An 18,813-nucleotide genomic window follows, 5' to 3' on the forward strand; every position below is an offset into this window, starting at 1 on the left:
TTCTGACGATTTTTGACCCCACCCCCCCATTGTCACACGGCGTCACAAAAAGTCAGACCCCCCCCTCAAATATGACGTCACAAAGCTCTGGCCCCCCTCCCACCAAATAAAACATGCTTCAAATCGCTTTAAACTATTGTCATTGTAGTGCGTATTTAATGTGGCGCTGCACTCTGATGTTGTAGGAGAAAACATTTATTAAAAAGTATATTTAATTAAGTAGAACGTGTCGTCTATATTTACTTAAAGTTGCGCATTTTGATGTGACGTCACATTTCTCACCCCCCCCCCCCCTCGTCACACATCGTCACAAATGTCTGATCGCCCCCCCCCCCAGGTGCGTGACGTCATTTATGGACGGCCCCAAAGACGTTCAACATTCGTGCGTATCCGCCGTGATGTGGGGCGAAGTAATATTCTAATCTTATTATCCGCGATGCCTGCAGGATTAGCTTTTTTCTTCTTCGTCTTCCAAAGCAGATTATTAATGAGAATATTGATGGAATTTCCCCCAGTGCATGTTGGCTGGGGAAGGGCTGTTTAAGACCCGCGGTGAACCCGCTCATCTCCACGTATCGGCATGAAATGATAAAATCGCAGATTTTCGGAAGCGCGTTCGTTTCAAGTGGATGCTTGTTGTCAACACCGCCATATTGACAGCACTCGCAATCATCCCATACTCAATTGAAACTCTTCTTAAGTAATTGCTTATTGTGTTTAGTTCCTTGTCCTTATCTCATTCCTCCGATTAGCACGGTGGGCTACGTACGGTGCGAAAGAATTTCAAGATACAAACATACGATGTGTTAACACTGGAACACATGAGGGTGTGCTATGGGGTTGCCACCTTTTCGATTGTAGACCAACCCTGGGCAATGTCTCAGTGCTTGGTCTATTATCATAATTATACAGTAAATGACAATACAATAATTGTATAAAAAATACTTACTTGAAACTGCTCCAAAATCAATCAAAACGAACAAAAGTAGATCGGAATTCAATGTAAAATGCTTGACATTTAATCTGCCGCATAGGCGATTCATGGTCAAGATGTTGTGTATGTTTGTATGGGCATGGCTAGAGTTGCCAACCGTCCGAGAAATAGCATCTGTGTTCAGGTCGTATTGATCTGTACCCTCGATATTGCACTCGTATTGAGAAATCTGTCCAGGTTTGGTCTGCTATCAGTAGAATCATTTTTCAACGCAGCGTATGTTTGCATGGTGAACTTCTTTCGCACCGTACGCTGCCAACCATGCTTTAATGGAGGTGCGGGGGAATGACAAACTGAACGCAAAAAGAACAGGGACACAGCCTTGAAAACACAGAAGTGCATTTGCACGTAGGGCGGTTGTTGAAGGGGAAGAGGGATGAAAATGATTAAGAGAGGCGTATCAGGGCAGAGCAAAGTGCTTATTATTATCTTAACTTAATAATGAAACGTAACTGAGCCATATGCCTTAAGCAGAACGTTTTTTTCAAACAGATGCATCACAAACAGAAAATATAACCAATGTTTAGAAATGCACAAGGAAGCGTAGAGATGATGCGCATCCTAAGAACACCACTGATACTGGAAGACGGACACGTCAATTGGACTTCATATGCAAATTAAGGACGTAATTTTAGTTTAGAAAGGTGGGGTGAGGCAGGACACACAACTTGAAGTGATGACGGCCGGTGGTCGAGACTAACGTGGGAATGGGAGCTAAGGAAGGAACACAACCGGCAGTGTCCACTGCGGATATGGAGTGAATAAATCAACAGTATATGAATTTTGATTTGGATAATTTTATTGTTTTATATCTTTATTATTTTATTTTCTTTGGTTCTTTCGGTAAAGTCACGTAGAATGAGAATAAAATAATAAAATGACACGATAAAATTCTCACGACGTTTTGGCCACAACGCAAGCGGCCGTCTTTAGGTGAAAGGTAACTGTCGGGACGACAGAGCTTCAATTAACGATGTTAAGATTCGTAGAGACTTTTAAGCTGGTTGGGATAAGTGAAGCACCTTGACAAAGGGGTTTACATATCAATAGCTGAGGGATTAGCTTGTGACTGGTCACGGAATTGGCTATGTTAAAGTCAAAACCTACGCATCCACAGAGGCAACTAGTAATTTAGCATTGAAATAGCTAAGGGATTAGCTTGTGACTGGTCACAGGAATGGCTATGTTAAAGTCAAAACCTACACATCCACAGAGGCAACTAGTAATTTAGCATTGAAATAGCTAAGGGATTGGTTTGTGCAAATAGCTGAGGGATTATCTTTATTATTTTATTGTTTCCCTTCTACGTGACTTTACCGAAAGAACCAAGAATATAGTATATGAATTAGATCATTTATTTATTTTGCTAACTTTACAATTAATCGTACATTTTAATTGTACTAGTTTAATGTCTTCAGGTTTAGTTTCTAATTCTCTAGGATAAAACAAGTTATTTTGTCAAAAAGAATGACGTTAATTGGCGCATACATTGAAAGTGCAATTTTAAATGAACCGTGTCAGTCTTCAAATACTGTTCTGGTTATTCCCACCTTGTTGGTGTCCCTATTGTCTCCTGCACCCACTAACAACGGAGTTATTGTTGGGATGGAGAGAAGCACAGCCAGCAGCCAGCCAGGAAACTCGAGACATAGAATATATTAATAGCAGCATGACTTACACTGCTACAGCAGCGAGGTGGTCATGTAACTATTTACATTCTCTGTGTCGCAAACATTAAATGGCAACTAATCTTTCCGTGGTACGCTTGTCCCCACGATTTGAGGACCAATTCCTTAGCGAAGGATTTACTACCAATTGAAGGATGATACAAGTGAAATGTGAAGTGGTAAGATTGATCTTAGATCATTGCAAGCCAATCCCAGATTCTGAGTGCGGAGTGACTCGGCAGGGCCGACGGCGTGAGCCTGGCACCTTGGGAGTTGTCATGGTCAGGGAGCAATGAGGCCGCGTTACCGGTTGTCTTAGTTTTGGGGAATTCTGTCTCCAGAACTCTGATCCACAGTAACGATGAAACAAACACAATGTAGAAAAAAGAACAGTTGCAAATGTTGCAGGAAATTGAAAGGCATTTTATTACAAAAATCATTACCATTCACACAAACAGTATAGTATTATAGTAGTTCGAAAATTAGACTGTAGAAAATAGTCATGTGTAATGATGAAAAATACTTGAATATAACATTTATCATTATCTTATTAGAATATATGAACGTGTAATGGCAAATTAAAACGATGCGATACGATTTGACAATCCTTTACAGCGATACACTTAATCCAGTGAAGTTGAATGTGAACGCTGAAACACGTAAATATTACTGAACATATCGTGAATAGAAAAAACTGATTTAACAAAATATCCATGCAATTAAAACATCAATGAAGCAGGTTGCTGGAATGGATGCTCCAGGCGCCACTCTACGCGTGAGTGGTGCCAGTGGACTGAGAGGCCGTGCCAGGAGTCGCTGTTGCTGGCTGCTCAATGACCACCACCCTCTCGGCCGCTGCAGGGAGGGCGCGGCGCTGAGCCTTGAACTTCAGCTTCCCGTCTTCAGTCAAGCAGCAGCTCACGCTCTGCGGGTCCACGTCCCTGGGCAGCTGCGTCTCCCTGTGGAACTCCTGGCAGCTGTGACTGTAGCTGCCGATGCTGACTTCTCCGCTCTTCACCTCGCGCCGTCCGGCCACCGCCAGCTTGTCTCCAGACACCTTCACGGCCAGGTCCTGTGGGGAGAAGTCCTGCACGTCCAGGGACGCGACAAACCCGCCTCCCTGCTCCTGTGGATCTTAATCTGGAACCCACTGCTCACGGCCGGCTGCTGCAGCAGTGCATCTCCGAGGCTGCCCGGAGCCCGCGTGTGGCTGCTGAGCTGATCGACTCCACGGAAGATTCTCTCCATCCTCTCGATCTCGCTCCTCATGTCTCGCTGCAGCTGCTGGAAAATACTTTGACCGCGGGGGTTCCAGACCGGCCAGCCTGGCCAGACGCTCCTCTCCATCACGTGCATCGCAGGGAAGTAAACACTGAGGGCCATGCTTGTTGATGTGCTTCACAGTGAGGCTCGCTTCAGTTGTGAGCGCTGCTCCCTCCTCCGCCGATGTTCTGCCAGTGCAGCTACAGGAGCTGCTTTTATAGCCCTGGCAGTAGCTATGAGCAGATGCCAGGGGGAGCCAGAAGCGTCCAGAATGACGCAGCTGCTCCCAGGGCTTCCCTCATCCACAGCAAATAGCAGTGACTCATACCTGGGGTTCAGCTGTGTGACGCCTTCTCTAAACTAAAAATGATATTTCCATTGGAAACAAGCAGGCAAGACACAACTTTAATACACTATAGTACACCAGGACAGTGATATTTTGAAATGTACATATTGTCAATGAGAAAACGTGGTGTGCATTTGTGTCATTCCTTCACGTAAAGTCCTGGTCACAAAAGCAAAGTTTATGGGGAATAATAATACCCATTTTATATAGTTTTGAGGCATAAGCAATTAGAAAATAACACTTACTACCCAGGAACAAAAATCGTGTTACATAGTGAATTATCAGTGCAGAGCGAATTCCATGGCAGTAAACTGCTCACAGATTGCAGCCCGAGACACGAGTCACGCTCTTGGGAGCAGCTGCGTCATTCTGGATTCTTCTGGCTGCCCCTGGCATCTGCTCGTAGCTACTGCCAGGGCTATAAAAGCAGCTCCTGTAGCTGCACTGGCAGAACATCGGAAGAGCAGGGAGCAGCGCTAACAGCTGAAGCGAGCCTCACTGTGAAGCACATCAACATGGAAGCATGAGATGTCCTTAATTAACGCTAAGACACATTAATCAAAAACGCTAAAACACCTATTAGCAACATCAGTAAGGATGAGCGCTTTGAGCTTCCTCAATTAAAAAAAAGAGAGGACATCGTCATCCTCTCAGCCGACAAGGGCAATGTCACTGTCATCATGGAAAAAAAAACACATACAATAACAAAATTCAGGACCTACTGAATGATTGTAGCTATACCAAAGTCAATAGAGATCCCACCAACCGCCTTGTTACAAAAACCAACAATATCATCACTGATTCAACATCTTTAATCGAACCAACCAAGCGGCTTTCCTTAAAACCCTCTGCTGCTAGACCACACAGATTTTATGGCTTACCAAAAATCCATAAAGAAGATACACCACTTCGTTCTATCATCTTCATCATTAACTCACCCACCCACAAACTGGCCCGATTTCTGTCTGAGACCTTACAACCATTCACTGGTAAGACCACCTCAGCTGTACTTAAATCAGCTCACTTGGTATCGTTAATTAAGGACATCTCACTATCTCCAGGTGATTTGCTTGTCACTTTCGATCTAGTATCGTTGTTTACCAAAGTTCCTGTGCCTGACACCATTACACTCATTGAAGATGTGGTCCAACAAGGATTGAATGCTGATGTACCGGCCCTGGTTAGACACTGCCTCACCAACACTTACTTCACCTGGAATGGAACATTGTACAAACAAGTTGAAGCTACCCCGATGGATTCGCCCTTATCTCCAGTTGTAGCCACTGTTTTCATGGAAAAATGTTTTGAGACGGATGCCATCCAGGCATCCACCCTACGGCTTTGTCTAAGAGGTACATAGATGACACGTTCGTCATCTGGCCACATGGCCTACCAGCTCTGGGCCAATTCTTCAACCACATCAATTCCATACACCCAGCCATCAGATTTACCATGGAGGTGGAAAAAGATGGAAAGCTACCCTTTTTGGATATCTTAATTAAAAGGAGACCTGGCGGTTCAATGAGCCACTCTGTCTACAGGAAAGCTACCCATACAGATGCTTACTTGAAACCGGATTCCCACCACCATCCATCCCAGAAGAACTCCCTCATCAAGACTCTATACCATGGAGCCCAATGCATTCCGACCAAGAACACATTACCAGTGAACTCAAACACGTACACCAGGCTCTCAGGGCTAATGGTTACTCCGACTACACAATCCGCAAAGCCATCACTCCAGTTATGAAGAAGGATCCTCTTGTGGAGCCACTCAAAACCATCACCTTACCCTACATTGCAGGGGTCACTAAAACGATCTACAAAATCCTGAATAAACACAAGATCCAGGTCCGATTCAACACAGTACATAAAATCCGTGATCTGGTTCCATCTGTAAAAGATGCTGTTCCAGACATACAGTACCCGGGTGTTTACAAACTAAAGTGCCTCTGTGGTAGTAGCTACATTGGAGAAACCAAACGACATATCTCGGACCGCATCCGCGAACATAAAGCAGACTTGAAACACATTAGAACGAACTCCTCCGCCGTGGCAGATCACTGTTATAATTCAGTGGGCTCACATGACATTGACTTCTCAAAGACGGAGGTTCTGTGCAAGCCAACCGGCTACCATGAGAGATTCGTTCATGAGGCTATCCACATATACAAGCACAGAGACAATTTCAACCGAGAAGATGGATTCTGGCTTAGTAACCATTGGAAAGATGTTTTAAACCATTGCGGTTCTTAATTAATAATTTTATGGTGATCTTCAGACGGCAGCTCTTTCACTGGCATTGACTCTTAATACTTCTCACACCACGGTTAATGGTATGGTTTATAACATGATTATAACAGCGCCTCGCAGCTGTTTCTCTCCTCCGTCTGTACCGACCATGGATGGACTCATCCGTCTGAACGGGGCTGGTAGCTGTCCGTGGTGCTGATGTGGAGGGTAAGAATCCACCCATTTTTTCGCCATATAGCATCGTGATATATAACGACTTATTGTTGGTAGCTCAGCTGATTGGAGAATATATAGAGTTTATTGTTAACATTGAGGTAGTTTATATTTTAGTTTTTTTCATCTGTTTACTATATGGTATTCATTATATAGTGTAGTGCATACCCAGTTGCTGTTATGAGCTCTGCTTATTGAAGAATATATTGAGTACATTTATTATATTGATGTAATTTGGACTCAGGTTTTTTCACATCGGTTTACTGTATGATATTTGAGTTGTTGCATCCCCCTTTTTGCATCCTTGTACGAGGTGCCTCGGTGGATGTGTAGGCTTTGACTTTAACATAGCTATTTCGTTGACCAGTCACAAGCTAATCCCTCAGCTATTCAATGCTAAAATCTCTTGTTTGATTTGTACTAGGTGCCTCTGTTGATGTGTAGGCTTTGAATTTAACATATCTATTTTTGTGACCAGTCACAAGCTAAATCCGTCAGCTATTTCAATGATAAATTCTCCTGTTTGATATGTTAACCCCTTTGTCAAGGTGCCTCTCTTCTCTCAACCAACTTAAAAGACGCTACGAATCTTAGCAGCGTTCATTGGAGCTCTGTCGTCCCGACAGTCACAAGCTAATCCCTCAGCTATTCAATGCTAAAGTCTCCCGTTTGATTTGTACTAGGTGCCTCTGTGGATGTGTAGGCTTTGACTTTAACATAGCTATTTCTGTGACCAGTCACAAGCTAAATCCATCAGCTATTTCAATGATAAATTCTCCTGTTTGATATGTTCACCCCTTTGTCAAGGTGCCTCTCTTTTCTCAACCAGCTTAAAAGACGCTACGAATCTTAGCAGCGTTCATTGGAGCTCTGTCGTCCCGACAGTTTTTTGTTCCTTCACCTGAAGAAGGCCAATTGTGTTGTGGCCGAAACGTCGTGAGAATTTAATTGTTATATTTTATTATTTTATTCTCATTCTACGTGATTTTACTGAAAGAACCAAATAAGATGAATCCTTGCAGTCACGAAAGCTTCAAATCGAAAAATGTCCTTAATTAACGCTAAGACACATATTAATCAAAAACGCTAAGACACCTATTAGCAACATCAGTAAGTATGTGCGCTTTGAGCTTTCTCAATTAAAAAAGAGAGAGGGCATCGTCATCTTCTCAGCCGACAAGGGCAATGTCACTGTCATCATGGAAAAAAAACCATACAATAACAAAATTCAGGATCTACTGAATGATGGTAGCTGTACCAAAATCAATAGAGATCCAACCAACTGCCTTGTTACAAAAACCAACAATATCATCACTGATTCAACATCTTTAATCGAACCAACCAAGCAGCTTTCCTTAAAACCCTCTGCTGTTAGACCACCCAGATTTTATGGCTTACCAAAAATCATAAAGAAGATACACCTCTTCATCCTATCGTCTTCATCATTAACTCACCCACCTGCAAACTGGCCCCATTTCTGTATCAGACCTTACAACCATTCACTGGTAAGACCACCTCAGCTGTACTTAAATCAGCTCACTTGGTATCGTTATTTAAGGACATCTCACCATTTCCAGGTGATTTGCTTGTCAGTTTCGATCTAGTATCGTTGTTTACCAAAGTTCCTGTGCCTGACACCATTGCAATCATTGAAGATTTGCTCCAAACTGGAATTGAATGCTGATGTACCGGCCCTGGTTAGACACTGCCTCACCAACACTTACTTCACCTGGAATGGAACATTCTATAAACAAGGTGAAGTTACCCCAATTGGTTCTCCCTTATCTCCAGTTATAGCCAATGTTTTCATGGAAAAATGTTTTGAGACAGATGCCATCCAGGCATCCACCCTACGGCTTTGTCTAAGAGGTACATAGATGACACGTTCGTCATCTGGCCACATGGCCTACCAGCTCTGGGCCAATTTTTCAACCACATCAATTCCATACACCCAGCGATCAGATTCACGATGGAGATGGAAAAGGATGGCAAATTAACATTCTTGGATGTTTTAATCGTACAGAGACCAGATGGCTCAATGGTACACTATGTCTACAGGAAAGCCACCCATATGAATGCCTAACAAAACCTGACTCCCACCACCATCCATCCCAGAAGAATTCTCTCAACATAACTCTACACCATAGAGCTCGATGTATTTCCGACCATCACCGCCTAGCCAGTGAACTGGAACACGTACACCAAGGCCTCAAGATGAATGGATATTTAGACTACACAATCCGAAAAGCTATCACCCCAACCATTGGGAAGGAACCATCTGAGGACCCAATAAAAACCATCACCTTGCCATACATAGCAGGGGTCACCAAAAATATTTCCAAAATCATGAGCAAACACAAGATCCAGGTTCGATTCAACACAGTACATAACATTTGTGATCTGATCCCATCTGTGAAGGATGTGATCCCTGACATGCAATACCCCGACGTCTAAAAACTAAGCTGCGTCTGCGGCAGTAGTTACATTGGGGAAACTAAGTGACATGTCTCGGACCGTGTTCGTGAACATAAGGCAGATCTGAAACACGGTAGGACCAATACCTCAGCCATGGCTGATCATTGTTTTAATGCTGTGGGCATACACGAAATTGATTTTTCCAAGACGAAGTTACTCTGCAAACCCACTGCTTATCAGCAAAGATTCGTTAATGAAGCCGTCCAGATGGGTTAACACAGACACAATTTCAACAGACTTGGGTACAAACTGAGCAATCATTGGAAGTACGTTATTAACCAGTTTAAGTCATGACGGGCCATGATGTTCCCAGCCTACCACCTTCTGATATTAGTTGTTTTTTTCGGCTCTCTGATTTTTTACATTAACAGATGTCATTTCTCACTAACACAGCTACCTCGTGTGCCATCCTCGAGGCTGCTGCTTCAGGATCTCCCATTAACATGCTAATCTCTCACATTAACATAGCCACCTTGGCGCACTCGCCGTGAAGGAGTCTCGGCGATCTTGCATTGACATGCTAATTTCTGCCTGGCAGCCCTGTGATTGGTGGAAAGCCCACCACCGCCGCGGTTGCTACCCACCACTTGCATTGGCATTGGCTGCTGACATTTGGGCCACGCCCTTTTCAAACCTTTATACCTTTATAAGCAGTTGTTTTTAGCAGCTAACCCCACTTTTCCTGATGACGACCGCTCGTGTTGCGATTGAAACGTCGTGATATTTTTATTATGTTTTCTTATTTTTTCTCTCTACGTGACTTTACCTAAAGACCCAAACAATATGAATTCCTGCAGTCATGAAAGCTTTGAATCAAGGTTGATTAAATGTCAAGTATTGGAGATTTAATTCTGATACAATTATGTTAGTTTTTATTGATTTTGGCGCAGTTTCAAATAATTATTTTTATATCAGTATTTACGTAACTACACTCGTTTACATTCGGCTGTACTCAGCTCACCATTCCTTTGAACTAATAAAAAACTTCTGCTTAACAATTATTAAACATCCTCAGTTGTGTGTCATTAGGTTCAGTATACAAACTGGACTAACAACATTTGGTTTTATGCAACAAAAACTTTATTTCAAAATGTATTTTTTAAAAAGTGTACTGACGAAAGCAACAAATTAAACGTTCTAAATTATATTGTACGTGTACTGCATACAATGTTAACAGTAAGAGCTCAAAGCAGGAACGTACATGTACACCAGATAACTATATTCGTGTGTAAACAATAAATTGCTTACAATATTGTACTTAATGTTGCCCGGTGAAATGAAACATTCTAAATCTAATGAGTCGCATTGAAAATAACATCCTACAGGCTGTTAATATTACTGTTTAGATACGACACATTACATGTCTTTAACATTCTCATGAAGACAAATTACAAAATGCATGACATTGTATCACACTGAATTCCAGCACGAATACTGTTAAATAGTTAGACTACTGGAATGGATGCTCCAGGCACCACTCTACGCGTGAGTGGTGCCAGTGGACTGAGAGGCCGTGCCAGGAGTCGCTGTCGCTGGCTGCTCAATGACCACCACCCTCTCGGCCGCTGCAGGGAGGGCGCGGCGCTGAGCCTTGAACTTCAGCTTCCCGTCTTCAGTCAAGCAGCAGCTCACGCTCTGCGGGTCCACGTCCCTGGGCAGCTGCGTCTCCCTGTGGAACTCCTGGCAGCTGTGGCTGTAGCTGCCGCTGCTGACTTCTCCGCTCTTCACCTCGCGCCGTCCGGCCACCACCAGCTTGTCTCCAGACACCTTCACGGCCAGGTCCTGTGGGGAGAAGTCCTGCACGTCCAGGGACGCGACAAACCCGCCTCTCTGCTCCTGTGGATCTTCAATCTGGAACCCACTGCTCACGGCCGGCTGCTGCAGCAGTGCGTCTCCGTGGCTGCCCGGGGCCCGCGTGTGGCTGCTGAGCTGATCGACTCCACGGAAGATTCTCTCCATCCTCTCGATCTCGCTCCTCATGTCTCGCTGCAGCTGCTGGAAGAGACTTTCACCGCGGGGGTTCCAGACCGGCCAGCCTGGACGTGCAGGACTTCTCCCCACAGGACCTGGCCGTGAAGGTGTCTGGAGACAAGCTGGTGGTGGCCGGACGGCGCGAGGTGAAGAGCGGAGAAGTCAGCAGCGGCAGCTACAGCCACAGCTGCCAGGAGTTCCACAGGGAGACGCAGCTGCCCAGGGACGTGGACCCGCAGAGCGTGAGCTGCTGCTTGACTGAAGACGGGAAGCTGAAGTTCAAGGCTCAGCGCCGCGCCCTCCCTGCAGCGGCCGAGAGGGTGGTGGTCATTGAGCAGCCAGCGACAGCGACTCCTGGCACGGCCTCTCAGTCCACTGGCACCACTCACGCGTAGAGTGGTGCCTGGAGCATCCATTCCAGTAGTCTAACTATTTAACAGTATTCGTGCTGGAATTCAGTGTGATACAATGTCATGCATTTTGTAATTTGTCTTCATGAGAATGTTAAAGACATGTAATGTGTCGTATCTAAACAGTAATATTAACAGCCTGTAGGATGTTATTTTCAATGCGACTCATTAGATTTAGAATTCATTTCACCGGGCAACATTAAGTACAATATTGTAAGCAATTTATTGTTTACACACGAATATAGTTATTTGGTGAACATGTACGTTCCTGCTTTGAGCTCTTACTGTTAACATTGTATGCAGTACACGTACAATATAATTTAGAACGTCAAATTTGTTGCTTTCGTCAGTACACTTTTTTTTAAATACATTTTGAAATAAAGTTTTTGTTGCATAAAACCAAATGTTGTTAGTCCAGTTTGTATACTGAACCTAATGACACACAACTGAGGATGTTTAATAATTGTTAAGCAGAAGTTTTTTATTAGTTCAAAGGAATGGTGAGCTGAGTACAGCCGAATGGAAATGAGTGTAGTTACGTAAATACTGATATAAAAATAATTATTATAAACTGCACCAAAATCAATAAAAACGAACATAATTGTATCAGAATTAAATCTCCAATACTTGCCATTTAATCAACCTTGACTTAAAGCGTTCATGTCTGCAGGAATTCATATTGTTTGGGTCTTTCGGTAAAGTCACGTAGAGAGAAAAAATAACCAAAAAAATAATAAAAATTTCACGACGTTTCAATCGCAACATGAGCGGTCGTCATCAGGAAAAGTGGGGTTAGCTGCTAAAGACAACTGCTTATAAAGCTTTGAAAAGGGCATAGCCCAAATGTCAGCAGCCAATGCCATTGCAAGTGGTGGGTAGCGACCGCGGCGGTGGTGGGCTTTCCACCAATCACAGGGCTGCCAGGCAGAAATTAGCATGTCAATGCAAGATCGCCGAGACTCCTTCACGGCGAGTGCGCCAAGGTGGCTATGTTAATGTGAGAGATTAGTATGTTAATGGGAGATCCTGAAGCAGCAGCCTCGAGGATGGCACACGAGGTAGCTGTGTTAGTGAGAAATGACATCTGTTAATGTAAAAAACTCAGAGAGCCGAAAAAAACAACTAATATTGGAAGGTGGTAGGCTGGGAACATAATGGCCCGTTATGACTTAAACTGGTTAACAATGTCCTTCCAATGATTGCTCAGTTTGTACCCATCTTCTCGGTTGAAATTGTGTCTGTGTTTACACATCTGCATTGCTTCATGAACGAATCTTTGCTGATAGGCAGTGGGTTTGCAGAGTACCTTCGTCTTGGAAAAATCAATTTCGTGTATGCCCACAGCATTAAAACAATGATCAGCCACGGCTGAGGTATTGGTCCTACCGTGTTTCAGATCTGGCTTATGTTCACGAACATAGTCCGAAACATGTCACTTAATTTCCCCAATGTAACTACTGCCGCAGACACAGCTTAGTTTTTAGACGCCGGGGTATTGCATGTCAGGGATCACATCCTTCACAGATGGGATCAGATCACAAATTGTATGTACTGTGTTGAATCGAACCTGGATCTTGTGTTTCCTCATGAGTTTAGAAATATTTTGGTGACCCCTGCTATATATGGCAAGGTGATGGTTTTGATTGGTTACTGAGATGGTTCTTTCCCAACAGTTGGGGTGATAGCTTTTCGGATTGTGTATTCTGAATATCCATTCATTTTGAGGGCTTGGTGTACGTGTTCCAGTTCACTGGCTAGGTGGTGATGGTCGGAAATACATCGAGCTCTATGGTGTAGAGTTTTGATGAGAGAATTCTTCTGGGATGGATGGTGGTGGGAGTCAGGTTTTGTTAGGCATTCGTATGGGTGGCTTTCCTGTAGACAGATTGTCCCATTGAGCCATCTGGTCTCTGTACGATGAAAACATCCAAGAATGGTAATTTGCCATCCTTTTCCACCTCCATGGTGAATTTGATCGCTGGGTGTATGGAATTGATGTGGTTGAAGAATTGGCCCAAAGCTGGTAGGCCATGTGGCCAGATGAGGAACGTGTCATCTATGTACCTCTTAGACAAGGACGTAGGGTGGATGCCTGGATGGCATCTGTCTCAAAATATGTTTCCATTAAAAATTGGCTTCAACTGGAGATAAGGGCGAACCCATTGGGGTAGCTTCAACTTCTTTGTATAGTGTTCCATTCCAGGTGAAGTAAGTGTTGGTGAGGCAGTGTCCAACCAGGGCCGGTACATCAGCATTCAATCCTTGTTGGACCAAATCGTCAATGATTGCAACGGTGTAAGGCACAGGAACTTTAGTAAACAACGATACTAGATCGAAACTGACAAGCAAATCACCTGGAAATAGTGAGATGTCATTAATTAACGATACCAAGTGAGCTGATTTAAGTACAGCTGAGGTGGTCTTACCAGTGAATGGTTGTAAGGTCTGAGACAGAAATGGGGCCCGTTTGTAGGTGAGTGAGTCAATAATGAAGACGATAGGATGAAGGGGTGTATCTTCTTTATGATTTTTGTTAAGCCATAAAGTCTGGGTGGTCTAGCAGCAGAGGGTTTTAAGGAAAGCCGCTTGGTTGGTTCGATTAAAGATGTTGAATCAGTGATGATATTGTTGGTTTTTGTAACAAGGCGGTTGGTGGGATCTCTATTGATTTTGGTAAATCTACCATCATTCAGTAGGTCCTGAATTTTGTTATTGTATTTTTTTTTTCCATGAGGACAGTGAAATTGCCCTTGTCGGCTGAGATGATGACGATGTCCTCTCTCTTTTTTAATTGAGAAAGCAAAAAACGCTCATCCTTACTTATGTTGCTAATAGGTGTCTTAGCGTTTTTGATTAATATGTGTCTTAGCGTTAATTAAGGACATCTTATGCTTGCTTGTTGATGTGCTTCACAGTGACGCTCGCTTCACCTGTTAGCGCTGTGAGCGCTGCTCCTTCCTCTGCCGATGTTCTGCCAGTGCAGCTACAGGAGCTGCTTTTATCGCCCTGGCAGTAGCTACGAGCAGATTCCAGGGGAGCCAGAAGCGTCCAGAATGACGCAGCTGCTCCCAGGGCTTCCCTCATCCACAGCAAATAGCAGTGACTCAAACCTGGGGTTCAGCTGTGTGACGTCTTCTCTAAACTAGCACATCAACAAGCATGGCCCTGAGTGTTTACTTTCCTGCGATGCACGTGAAGGAGAGGAACGTCTGGCCAGGCTGGCCGGTCTGGAACCCCCGCGGTGAAAGTCTCTTCCAGCAGCTGCAGCGAGACATGAGGAGCGAGATTGAGAGGATGGAGAGAATCTTCCGTGGAGTCGATCAGCTCAGCAGCCACACGCGGGCTCCGGGCAGCCTCGGAGACGCACTGCTGCAGCAGCCGGCCGTGAGCAGTGGGTTCCAGATTGAAGATCCACAGGAGCAGGGAGGCGGGTTTGTCGCGTCCCTGGACGTGCAGGACTTCTCCCCACAGGACCTGGCCGTGAAGGTGTCTGGAGACAAGCTGGTGGTGGCCGGACGGCGCGAGGTGAAGAGCGGAGAAGTCAGCAGCGGCAGCTACAGCCACAGTTGCCAGGAGTTCCACAGGGAGACGCAGCTGCCCAGGGACGTGGACCCGCAGAGCGTGAGCTGCTGCTTGACTGAAGACGGGAAGCTGAAGTTCAAGGCTCAGCGCCGCGCCCTCCCTGCAGCGGCCGAGAGGGTGGTGGTCATTGAGCAGCCAGCGACAGCGACTCCTGGCACGGCCTCTCAGTCCACTGGCACCACTCACGCGTAGAGTGGCGCCTGGAGCATCCATTCCAGCAACCTGCTTCATTGATGTTTTAATTGTATGGATATTTTGTTTAATCAGTTTCTTCTATCCACGATATGTTCACTAATATGTACGTGTTTCAGCGTTTGCAATTAACTTAATTTGATTACGTGTATCGCTGTACAGGATTGCTAAATTGTTTCGCGTCGTTTTAATTTGCCATTACACTTTAATATATTGCAATAAGATAATGCTAAATGTGTTATTCAAGTATTTTTCATCAACGCTGCTATAGCAATGTAAGTCATACTACTATTACAATAATCTATGCCTCGAGTTTCCTTACTGGCTGGGTTTCTCTCCACCACAACATTAACTCTGTTAGTGGGTTCCAGCTGTTTCCACCGAAACTAGCTGGGTTACTGGCTACACGGATTTTTCCGTTTACAGTAACAAATAAACATTACACATACATGCAGGCATCGACTTACGAACACTCGACTTACGAATTTCCGCACTTAGGAACCAGCTACCATGAAACATGTTTTAACATTGAGAATTACAACGCGAACTCGCACTTGCAAACTGAACCGAGGATCTATTCTTTTTTCAGCGGAGCGATCCTCCACGAGTTGTGTCATCCTCGCGCTTCCAGTGTTTGTGCTCGTGTGTGCGTGCGCGCACGTGTGTACATTATTGTGTTCCCACTTACAAACCGTTTGACTCACGAACGGGTCCCAGGAACTAATTGAGTTCATAAGTCGAGGACTGTCGGGATCGTTGTGTGAAACATAAAATACATACAAATTTATAAAAACATTTTATGTTCAAATACCTTGCATCCTGATGCTGGCTTGTCGTAAGGGGCGAAATGAGTCACCACAATTGCACACACACACACGGACAACAAACGCCACTAAGTGGCGGTGACGTTGCCACGGCACTTGTGCCAGGCTAAGTGCACTTTATGGCCACGTGATCACGGGTCAGATCCAGCTGCCATGGTTTGACTGAGATGAGTGGCAGATGTGTAAGCTGTGCCTCCCCTACTGTGCCAACTTGATGTGTTTTATCCGCCTGAGGCTCTGCTCGTTGTTGTGAGCGTCTCTCTGCTGCCCTCTGTTGTTGCTGGAGGGCGACTACCTCCAACTGCCCAGTATCGTCCATCATGAGTCTCCTCCACATAGGCCGCTCTTTACACTGCTGGTACCAGTCATTCGCAAGTCAATTCAGTTCCACATCCTCTTGTACCACATCATTTAATCTCTTCTCTAGCCCGTGCCGCGCCTGTTTAGACCCCTTTAATGCAGTGGTTAGGGAGGCGTGGTACATGACCCAGCCAATGTAGCATTACCTGCTGGAGGCGCTTACCGATGGGACTTTGTTCAGATCTGTAAAGGATTGTGAGCTCACACAATCCAGCCTGGTTAAACCCAGGATGGATCGTAGGAAGGCCATCCTGAATGTTTATTACCGGCGAAGATGTTCCATTAGGGGGGTCCACGTTTGGCAAGCATCGAGAAGGAAGGGCATGACCGTGGCCGAGAAGATCCGAAGACTGCTGTGGAGCGACAGATATCAGGTAGCTTCCACACAGCGTCATGCAACCGATGAAAAGATAATGCCGCTCGACTGATTCGGAGTGAGACCTCTTCTGTCAAACCGGAGTTGGTCATAAGCACACTATCCAGATGTGGAAAACCATCTAATTTACAACTGCCCCATTACCAATGGGGAGTTAAGGGGTGGAGGATTTAATGCAGACATGGGCTGGGCTTTTTAATCCGGCCCCCCGAACTTGTCCAAATATTATTAAATTAAATTTTACCTTTCACCTGTAATGCCCTCATTTCCCCATTAGATGGAGCACTTTGTCCGGGAATGTGGTAATTGGTTTGGGCGCAGGCCTCAGATGTTTTCATGATGTTTGATCAGTCACGTTACGACATGTTTTTGTATTGTTCATGTTCGTGCAATTTGTTAAATTGCCTTGCAAATAAATGCTTTGCTACCTGTTAAAGGCCAAATCCTTTCATGTAATGATTTTTACATGTCATTTATATTAGTTCACACAAACACTCCATCCATCTGTTCCTTGCCCGGCCCGTCTGTCAAATTTTAGAACCCATTGTGGCCCGCGAGTAAAAAAAATTGCCCACCCCTTGTTTAATGGCACAACATAGCGAGGCAGGTGCTTAGTTTTGGTGGGGCTGATGGTTAAGACCCCACCTCTTAGCGCAGGAGTGGGGAACCTTTTTTGTGCCAAGGGCCATTTGGATATTTATAACATCATTCGCGGGCCATACAAAATCATCAACTTAAAAATGAGCCTATTATATTTGGTCAAACATTTAGTTAACTCACCCCTAATGCGATGGCTGGAACTGCTTCTCTTTGGTGAGGCGTGTGGAGATATTAGCTGGCATTGATGATGTTAGCTGGTATTGATGATGTTGCTACTCGCAACTGCTTTTCCAGGTTTGCTCCAAGATTGATTGAATTTCGAGTCCCGCCTGCGGTTGCCTTGGCAGGGCCAGACCAAATGATTTCGCAGGCCTCATGGCCGGCCGGCCGGACGTTCCCCACCCCTGTCTAGTGGCACACTCCAGGTCTAGATCATTCGCATACGTAACATGGATGACAAATCGGGAGCAAGCTCTCAAGCGCACCCGGGCATCAATCCGCCTCCCATTGTATCTATATCAGATATAGATTGCTCCGGTACGGACATGGAAGGTTTCTCGAACGACGTGGACCAAAAATATTTTAAACAGTGTACGGAGCCAGAGGACATTACTGTCGAACCCCAAGGTTAACGGGGAATAGCTTTGTCTTCCGGCCAAGAAGCTTTACTCGGCCCTGCTCAATATCATGGAAGTCCTTAATTATTGTGAGCAGAGAGTCAGAGACTCCGAAAGCATGAAGAACAACCCAGAGTCCAGACCTATTGATGGTATCATAGGCATTGACCAGGTCAATAAAGCAGAGATGTAAGTCCTGTCGGAATTCAACACTCCTCTGCTGTAGCAAACGGAAGGAAGATGTGGCATCTGTGGCTGCCCTGGCCTGAAACCACAATGGGGCTCCCCAATCCTCTTCTCAGCATGCCTGGCAAGGTGATGTTGAATAATCCTTGCCAGGACTTTTTCTGGCACTCTAACACAGGCACAGACTCTAACCAAAACTATCGAATAATTACACGGTTTATTTAAAATTGCACTTTCAATTAATGTGCCTATTAATGTCATTATTTCGGCAAAAAAATGTTTTTATCTTAAACTAGTGCAATGAAAAAACATACCCTTTATTGTAAAATTTGCAAAATAAAGACGATATAATTCCTGTACTGTTTTAGTTTATCTTTCTGAATACACATTTAATGAAAATGTGTTTTAGTGAATGGTTGTTTTTGAAGGTGATATCGTGTAAATGTTTTCCAAAGCTGCTTATGCAGCCGTCACCATCTCCAGCC

Source organism: Petromyzon marinus, chromosome 11 (genome assembly GCF_048934315.1).
Source record: "Petromyzon marinus isolate PM22_M1 ecotype Great Lakes invasive population chromosome 11, UKy_Petmar_22M1.pri1.0, whole genome shotgun sequence".
Taxonomy (NCBI): domain Eukaryota; kingdom Metazoa; phylum Chordata; class Hyperoartia; order Petromyzontiformes; family Petromyzontidae; genus Petromyzon; species Petromyzon marinus.